At 44.7% G+C, this 9,173-nt stretch overlaps 1 protein-coding gene across 2 annotated transcripts in view; it reads right to left on the reverse strand.

Annotated features, from left to right (window-relative positions):
* The window catches only part of LOC132379043 (PH and SEC7 domain-containing protein 1-like), a 222,282-nt gene extending 213,817 nt beyond the window's left edge, over window positions 1-8,465 (reverse strand). For both annotated transcript variants that reach the window (XM_059946520.1, XM_059946519.1), the window contains exon 1: window positions 8,159-8,465. The gene's annotated coding sequence lies outside the window, so the exon portion shown is untranslated. The remainder of the gene's footprint in view (window positions 1-8,158) is intronic.
* Window positions 8,466-9,173: the final 708 nt, after the last annotated feature.

Genomic DNA, 9,173 nt, shown 5'->3' on the forward strand with positions numbered 1-9,173 from the left:
CCTCTGGGCGCTCAGGTCTTCTCCCATATTCCAAAGACTTATAGGTTAGTAGGTTAGTTGATCACATTGAACCAAAGCACCTGTAGCCATGTCATATTTCTAAATAAATAAAAAGGAGAAGAATAGCTGGATAACACTTTCGGAGAGATGGCAGAAACACGAAAGTCCAAATGTTCTGTGTGCATGAGTCTTGAAAAGATCAGCAATGATCAATTGCAGGGTCTACAATTTCCATAAAACATGATGTAATTTGCACCTAATGCACAACATCTGTAGTTCAAACGTTTGAGATTCACACATTCAGCTGATGAATTGGGTTGTTACTTTACCCTTTAATATTAAGCATAAACAATTATTTCATGTTTTATAGATTTTCATAATATTAGCCCTCGAGGTAGAATTGATGGAGGGAGAACATTGAAGAAAGGCAACAATTTAAATATAACGTTTATATAACAAATATAACATTTGAAGCTGGTCCCAACATACTACAAGTGGTAAGAGTCTCGGCAGTGTGGAGGATCTGAGAGATCTTAGGGTCCATGTCGATAGGACACTCAAAGATGCTGCACAGGTTGACAGTGTTGTTAAGAAGGTGTATGGTACATTAGCATTCATCAACCGTGGGATTGAGTGTGCAAAGGAGATTTACAAGGATGTTGCCCGGATTGGAGGGCGTACCTTATGAGAATATGTTGTGTGCACTTGGCCTTTTCTCCTTGGAGTGACAGAAGTTGAGAGGTGACCTGAAAGAGGTATTTAAAATGATGGGGGGCATTGATCATGTGGATAGCCAGAGGCTTTTTCCCAGGGCTGAAATGGCTAACACAAGGGGGCATAGTTTGAAGGTGCTTGGAAATAGGTACTGAGGGGATGTCAGGGTAAGTTTCTCACACAGAGAATGGTGGGTGTGTGGAATGCACTGCCAGTGGTGGTGGTGGTGGAAACATTTACAATAGAGTCCTTTAAGACCCTCTTAGAAAAATGAACATGGAGCTTAGAAAAATAGAGGCCTATGTGCTAGAGAAATTCTGGGCAGTCTCTAGATACGGTTACATAATTGCAGAACATTGTGGCCCGAAGGGCTTGTAATGTGCTGTAGATTTCTATGTATTTATGTGTCTCATTAATCCACAGGTATCTTAGCCCTCAGCAGGCAATGAATAACAGTACCTGTTATGTGAGAAAAGAGGCGGCAGTCAGTGTGTGCAAAATCCCAAACTGGCCAGGGCATTTTGTGTTTATGGGATCAGATATGAGATAAGACAAGCTTCAAAGCCTTGGCCGCTGTACCTCCCTTTGCAACTGGATCCTTAATTTCCTCATTTGGAGACTTAAGTCAGTGGGATCGGAAATAATATCTCCTCCTCACTGATAATCAACACAGGCTCACCTCAAGGATGCGTGCTTGGCCCACTGTTCTACTCTCTACACTCATGACTGTGCGGCGGGGCACAGCTCAAGCACCATCAATAAATTCGCCAATAGCACCACTGTTGGTCTCGGACTCTCAGATAGTGATGAGTAGTATCCAGGAGTGGAACAGATTGGCTGGTCGAGTGGCGTCACAACAACCGTGCACTCAATGTCAGCAGCACCAAGGAAGTCAGGAAGGGGAAGTGGGGGGAACACACACCAATCCCCACTGAGGTGTCAGCAGTGGAAAGGGTAAACAGCTTCAAATTTCTGGACATCAACATCTCAGAAGATCTATCCCGGGCCCTCCATACTGATGTGATCATGATGATTGCATCCTTTAATTAATCTAATTAGATTAGGAGTAGGTAATGGAGGCAGCAGTTAGGGCAGTCGAGTGCTCCGTTTGCAGTATGTGGGAAGTCAGGGCGAGCACAGCTGTCCCTGATGACTACACCTGCAAAAGGTGCGTCCAGCTGCAAACTGTGTTAGGGAACAGGAGGAACTTTGGATCATTCGGGAGGCAGAGGCAGAAATAGACAGGAGTTTCAGGGAGATAGTCACCCCTAGGAGTCAGGAAACAGGTAGTTGGGTGACTGTCAGGAGAGGGAAGGGGATTAGACAGAATGAGCAGAGCACCCCTGTGGCTGTTCCCATCAACAATAAGTATACCGTTTTGGATACCATTGGTGGGAACGACCTACCAGGGACAAGTTGCAGTGGTTGCATCTCTGGCACCGAGACTGGACCCTCAGCTCAGAAGGGAAGGAGGGAAAATAGGAGAGCAGTAGTGATAGGGGATTCGATAGTTAGGGGGACAGATAGGAGGGACTGTGGAAGAGATCGAGAATCCCGGATGGTCTGTTGCCTCCCAGACCAGGGTTGCCAGGGTCCGCGATGTCTCCGATCAAGTTCTCAGTATTCTCAAGAGGGAGGGTGAGCAGCCGGATGTGGTGGTCCATGTAGGGACCAATGACATGGGTAGGAAGAGTGAGGAGGTCCTGAAAGGTGAGTTTAGGGAGTTAGGTGCCAAGTTAAAGGACGGGACCTCCAGGATAGCAATCTCAGGATTGCTTCCAGTGCCACGTGCAGGTGGGTTTAGAAATAGTAAGATAATGCAGATCAACACATGGCTGAGACATGGTGCAGGAGGGAGGGTTTCAGATTTATAGATAATTGTGCAGTTTTCCAGGGAAAGTGGGACCTGTTTACATCCGAACTGGAGGGGTTCAAATATTCTTTCAGGTAGGTTTGCCAGAGAGGCTCCTGTGGATTTAAACTAGATAATGAGGGGGGAGGGGAACCAGAGTGCAGGAACAGATGCATGGGAGAAGGAAGTAAAAAAAGACAGTGAAGTTCTTTGTACTGTTAGAGATAAACAGAGAGGAAGAGGTGGAGAATTAACAGGAGTACATGAGTTGTGACTTAGGGGGCAAAAGTTTAAGGGTAACATGAGGGGGAATTTCTTTACTCAGAGTGGTAGCTGTGTGGAATGAGCTTCCAGTAGAAGTGGTAGAGGCAGGTTCGGTATTGTCATTTAAAGTAAAATTGGATAGGTATATGGACAGGAAAGGAATGGAGGGTTATAGGCTGAGTGCGGGCCACTGGGACTAGGTGAGAGTAAGCGTTCAGCACGGACTAGAAGGGCCGAGATGGCCTGTTTCCGTGCTGTAATTGTTACATGGTTATATAGGAGATATACTTAAGTAGGAGTTGGAGGAGATTTGGTATGTTATCAAAGACTAGCAAATTTCTACAGAGGTACCGGTTACATCCCCACCTTGTGTTAAGGCTCCAATAAACAGGATCAAATGAGGCTGCAGAGGGTTTTAGACTCAGCTAGCACCATTGTGAGCACAAGCCTCCCCACCATTGAAGACATCTTCAAAAGACAGTCCCTCAAGAAGATAACATCCATCATTAAATGCCCTCTTCTCATTTCTACCATTAGGGAGGAGGTGGTACAGGAGCCTAAAGACCCACACTCAAAGTATTAGGAACATCTTAATTTCCTCTACCATCAGAGTTCTGAACAGTCCATGAACCACCTTTCTATACCTCTATTTATTTATTATTGCAACTTGTAGTAATTTGTGGTTCCGTAAGGTTGTTATAGACAGTGGTGGTATTGGGGATAAAAACTCCTACTACCTATTAAATGCTCCCAAAGGCATGTTCCTCAAATAGCCTCTGACAACCAAGTCTAGCTCCTGGCCTTCACTTATGGTTTAGCTACTAAGCCTGGTGGAACTGTTTCTACTGACAGGTGGAGGGGCAAAAGCAGGTTACTGGCACCTTAAAACCAGTTGCTTTGGGCAGATGGGGCTCATCAGCCATGTTTGGCAACTCATCTAGGAGAAGGAAGACTCTGATCTCATTTCTTCGCTGCCTTGTGGCTATACCCACTCATAAAGAAGGCTTTGGATGTAAACCCAGAAGGAACAATCTGAAGCTGGAGTCCCTAAGGCAGTCCTAGAGTTCAACACTGACTGGCAACTCCTGGGATGCTGCTGGTGTCAAACTGTATCGGTCTCTGCCATTCCTTTGGGTTCATCAGATGCCTGGAGAGGGGAAGCTTGCTACATGCGCAACAGCTTGTTCTCCATATTGTACTGTCCTAGCTCACGTATTTAGACAGCTGGGATGCAACATCAATGGTCAACCCTGACCAAAGGAGGCCTTACAGTAATTCGTTATACCTGCACTGTACTACTGCCACAAATCAACAAATTTCATAACTCATGTCAGTGACAATAAACCGGATTCCGATTCTGAGTTGAGTGAAGAATGGTGGCCAAGGAACCTGTAAGCCTTTACCAAAGTCTGAGATAATTAAGTCCTCAATAAGTTAGAGGCTTCTAACATTTGGTGAACAAAGGGATTGGGTGATCCTCAGCAAGGCTGTAAAATCACAGGAATATCCATTCCAGTAGAGAGACATTTTGTTCTCCATAACTGACGATGGTGCAATGGATTATGCTGTAGAAATCAATGCTGGGCTTCTTATCCAGTAAATGAAGCAGTGTATTGGGACAGGCAGCAAAGAACATCACTACTGCTCCGCTTATTACTGCTATAGTACACACGGACGTGCTATAAACAGTATTACTGTCCTCTGGCTTGTATGTATAATCAGTGAGAGCACATTATGAACTGGTTGTCAATCCAGGTCCACAAGCGAATATGAATGCTTGATCAGACTAGCTGACTGGAGAAGAAAATTAAGATGGTGTATGTTATTTGATAATATTTGAGTAATCTTGTTTAAAAATTGTTTAAGCATTCTAGCTTGTTTAAATAACTCATTACAGGTTATATATAAAAATATGTTCATTGCATATGCCATCAAGCTACCATGTGATACATGCATGCCTCGCTTAAAGTAAATTTGAACTACACTCATGTTTTTGGACTCCTGTGAGTTCCCCTGAATTAATTTAAGGTTTTGAAGTTACAAAACATAGCATCATGTTTGCTTTAACAGTCCTATAGCACTTTCCAGAAGGGAGCTTTGGTAAGAGGCAGCTTGCAGGGCGAGTGGTGTCCGCAGTGATTTTCCCTGCCTGCTTTTTTTTGTCTCTGCTGTAACAATGCAACATCATCTTGGTTCCGTTCCATGATTCAAAGCCAAATATAACTCAAGTTGCTGCGACATTTGGTGCGAAGAGCTACAGTGACAACGGAAGAGGCACATTAAATCCAGATCAATCATTATAAACTGAACAAGAGGTCATGAGGGTCAGAATTACATGCCCATTAACTAAGGCGATGCAATGAGCAAGCTGTTGTCCCTGAAATACTTGCACAATACACAAACCTCGCTCTAATGCACAAGACATCAATATGCAATCAGTCAGAAGCTGTATGATTTTCGCAGGATATCCAACCTTTTAGGGACAGTTATATGTATTATAGACACAGTGACCACTTTATTAGGTACACCTGCATACCTGCTTATTAATGCAAATACTTAAGCAGTCAATCATGTGGCAGCACTTCAATGCATAAAAGCATGCAGACGTAGTCAAAAGGCTCAGTCCTTGTTCAGACCAAACATCAGAGTGGGGAAGGAATGTGATCTAAGTGACTTTGACTGTGGAAAGATGGCTGGTGCCAGAAGAGGTGGCTTTAGTATTTCAGAAACTGCTGATCTGGGATTTTCACGCACAATAGTCTGTAGAGTTTACAGAGATGGCACGGAAAACAAAAAATACATCCAGTGAGCGGCAGTTCTGTGGGCAGAAACACCTTGTTAATGAGAGAGGCCTGAGGAAAATGGGCAGACTGGTTAGAGCTGACAGGAAGGTGACAGTAACTCAAACACGTTAAACAGTGGAGCACAGAAGAGCATTTCTGAATGCACAACATGTTGAGCCTTGAAGTGAATGGTCTACAGCAATGGAAGACCACAAACATATACTCTGTGGCCACTTTATTAGGTATAGGAGGTGTCAAATAAAAGCCACTGACTTAATTGTGCAAAAACATGACTCCCACAAGTAGGAAGCATGGTCTATAGAATTTATGTCCTCATATTTCTCTCAACCCACCCCCCCTCCACCTTTCTTTCATCCCTTCCCTCACCCTCCCACTTTTGATTGAGGCACAATGGACTGAAGAAGCAGGAAATCTGAAGTTGGAGTAACTCAGCAAGTTAGGCAACTTAGGGAGGATCGACAATCGACGCTTTGGGTCGCAACCAGAAATATCCACTGTTGATTCCCTCCGCGGATGCTGCCTGACCTGTTTAGTTCCTTCAACACCTTCATGTGTTGAACTAATTTAGATTCTTCATTCTCCACTTTTATTTCTTCAAACCCTCATCTCTTTTTTTCTTATATCTCTCCCACTTTCGCTCTACACCTGGGTCCCTCTCCCCACCTTCTATCTCTTTCTTGTAGGCAAGCAGGTCTTTGGATACCCGTACTGACTGAAAACTCAGCAACTCAAACAACGCCACATTCCTGCAGCACTGCCCTTTAAATATTCACACCCTCCATCAATATGAATGCAAAGCACATTGGCAACTGCATCTTCAACAGCACATCCCAGACCAGCAACAAGTCATACACTTGGGAATGCAACCCCCTCTACATTCCACTTCAGGCCTCAAAATATCCTGATGCGCATGGAATTTGCCCACAACCGTAGGTTCAATATTCTTGCTGGTGTAACTATGACACCCTCACCACACAGACTGCAATGAATCAGGAAGGAAGCAAACTACCAGCATCACCTCTGCAAAGGTAAATAGAGATGTAAGACAAACACTGGTCTAGCTAGAGATAACACTCACAAGTGTATAAATAAATGTGCCAGGATAGAAGATGTAGAAATTGTAGGTGTTAGATTGCAGTGTAGTGCAAGACTTTTTTCTTGTAGTTTAGCTTTCCGATGCTCACTTGTATTTTTACAAAATCACCTATTGACCTGCAACTGGTCAGTGGATTTTCTAGCAATCATGGTACAGTTGCTTCTGTATTTTTATAGAAACTTCTTAGTTTTCAGTAACAAGTATCATGCCATTTGAATCTGGCTATTTTATTGGTTAATTGTCATCAATGAAATCTTGTTATCTCCCATCTGAGTATGAGAAGACCATAACTATTTTTTTTACATCAGTGCTTCATGAAGGGTCTCAGCCTGAAACATTGACTGTTTATTCCTCTCCACAGATGCTACCTGACCTGCTGAGTTCCTCCAGCATTTTGCTTGTGTTGCTCTGAATTTCCAAAATCTGCAGAAACTGTTTTTTTTTTAATAATGACTTGGTACTTGACTGATCACAGGAGCCAAAGAGGGCACAGGATGTTTTGCAAAGTTATTTTGTGGTGCTGGCTGAGAGAAATTTAAGCAAGATATTAAAAGAGCTTTTGCTGGGAAGAATGCCCAAACAAGATAAACAGCTAACTGACACAACAGACAGGCACTTCACTATGCCATTGGCAGTAGGCACCACCAACTGTACACCACTGACTCAGTACTGCCCTTGGTATGTCAGACTGGATAACGTGCCCCACTCTCAGCATGAACTCAACCTTTCTCCTCTGAGGCAAGTGGGAAGTCAAAACTACCCAGAATGCCTCTGGAGATGCCCACACACCCATAACCCACCTTTTGACTCAGTACACACTCCCTCAGAAACTAAATTTATTCCCACTTCTGAACAGAAATATCTCCTGTGAAAAACCCACTTCCTTGTTTTTAAAGTAGGCGTTACTTACCGCGAATGAAATCAACCAGCACAGAGCCCCAGCTGTATGATTCCAAAACATTCCTTCTAGAGTATAAAAAATGGTTCTTGCCTGATCTTCGTATCCATTAGCTGCTTTGGTATCCAAAAAAAATTATTGATTTCAGCTTGAATAGACATCTAATGAGCTCTCTGGGGTGGAGAAGTCTCAAGATTTATGACCCTTTAAGTAAAGAAATCTCACCCCCTTCTCAGTTGAAAATAAATGACCATATCTCTTGGTTCTGGGCTGAGGAATCATCTTCCTTGTCGATATCTCTTCTGTTTCAACGAGTCTCTTTCATTCCCTTAAACTTTCAATTCTTTGAACTCAGTCCCACCCAAACCCCTTGTCCCAGCAGTCAGCCCACAATACAATTAATCATTCAATCGGTCCAGGAAGTAAATGCAATCAAAGCGGTAGGTCTGATGCATAGAGAGGGTTAACAGTATACAGAAGTGAAAAGATGCTTATTTTCTAATCACAATCGAATGAAGCTGACACAATACCTGCTCAACAGGAACAATAGCAGCTTTCTTGATTAAGAAGGAAACAAGCCGGGGCAGTAACGTACACAGACTCCTCTGTATCCATTCAGATGCTCGGGCATCCTTTGAACAGCTTCCTGTAGCAGCACTCTGACGCTGGGTGATCCCAGGCTCCTTCAGATCCCCACCCACTCCTCATCCCAACTCCCCGGCAGAGAGAGAGAGAAGTCCCTCTCCTCGGTGTCACGTCTGCCTGGAGCTCCCTCACTGCTCTTTGGAGGAGCCAGCCTCTCGACTGGCAGTGTGGATTACAGGCAGTCTGCAGGGGATCTCAGAGCACGGCCCCGCCACACGTGATTTCCCTCTCCCCTCCCCAGCGCTCTCCTGATTTCAATTATGTTCAAGCCTGCCCACCTGGTAATGAAATGCACAGTTAATTCACCAGCTGGAGAAAACATACAGACAAAAGGCAGTCACTCCGGGACACAACCACTGAGCTCGGGCTGACCCGCAAATTAATGGCATCAAATTGAAGGTGGCAGGGACCACAAGGCTCCAGAAAGAACTGTTCAGTCTCTGACGGGCTTGGTGGGGGGAAGCTGCTGTAGCAGTCGTTTACTGAGATAACCCACACAATCAACTCCCCGCTGCTTGGGATCAGGATCAAAGCAGGCAGATGGCGGGAGGATTTCACCAATCAGCTTCCCCGTCGATGATCCAGTGAACCACCGACCCCTCAGGAGGGGCGTGGAGTGAGGGCTTTGGGGAAGTCCCTCACAGTCATCCCTTCTGGCCCGCCCTGTTAAGTGCATGGTGTTATAGAGTCACTGAGCGTGGGAACAAGCCCTTCGGCCCGACTCGACAATGCTGTGTGGAATGAGAGTCTGAGGTAACATTTCAGATCGGAGACACTTGGTCAGCTCCCTGAGCCATTAACCATCCCGCAGGGGACTCGAACCTGAAAATTTAACTGTTTCTCTTTCCACAGAGGTGGCCTGTGCTGCCAAGTATTTCCAGGGGTTTCTGGAGTAATCTG

This window comes from Hypanus sabinus, chromosome 21 (genome assembly GCF_030144855.1).
Source record: "Hypanus sabinus isolate sHypSab1 chromosome 21, sHypSab1.hap1, whole genome shotgun sequence".
Taxonomy (NCBI): Eukaryota; Metazoa; Chordata; class Chondrichthyes; order Myliobatiformes; family Dasyatidae; genus Hypanus; species Hypanus sabinus.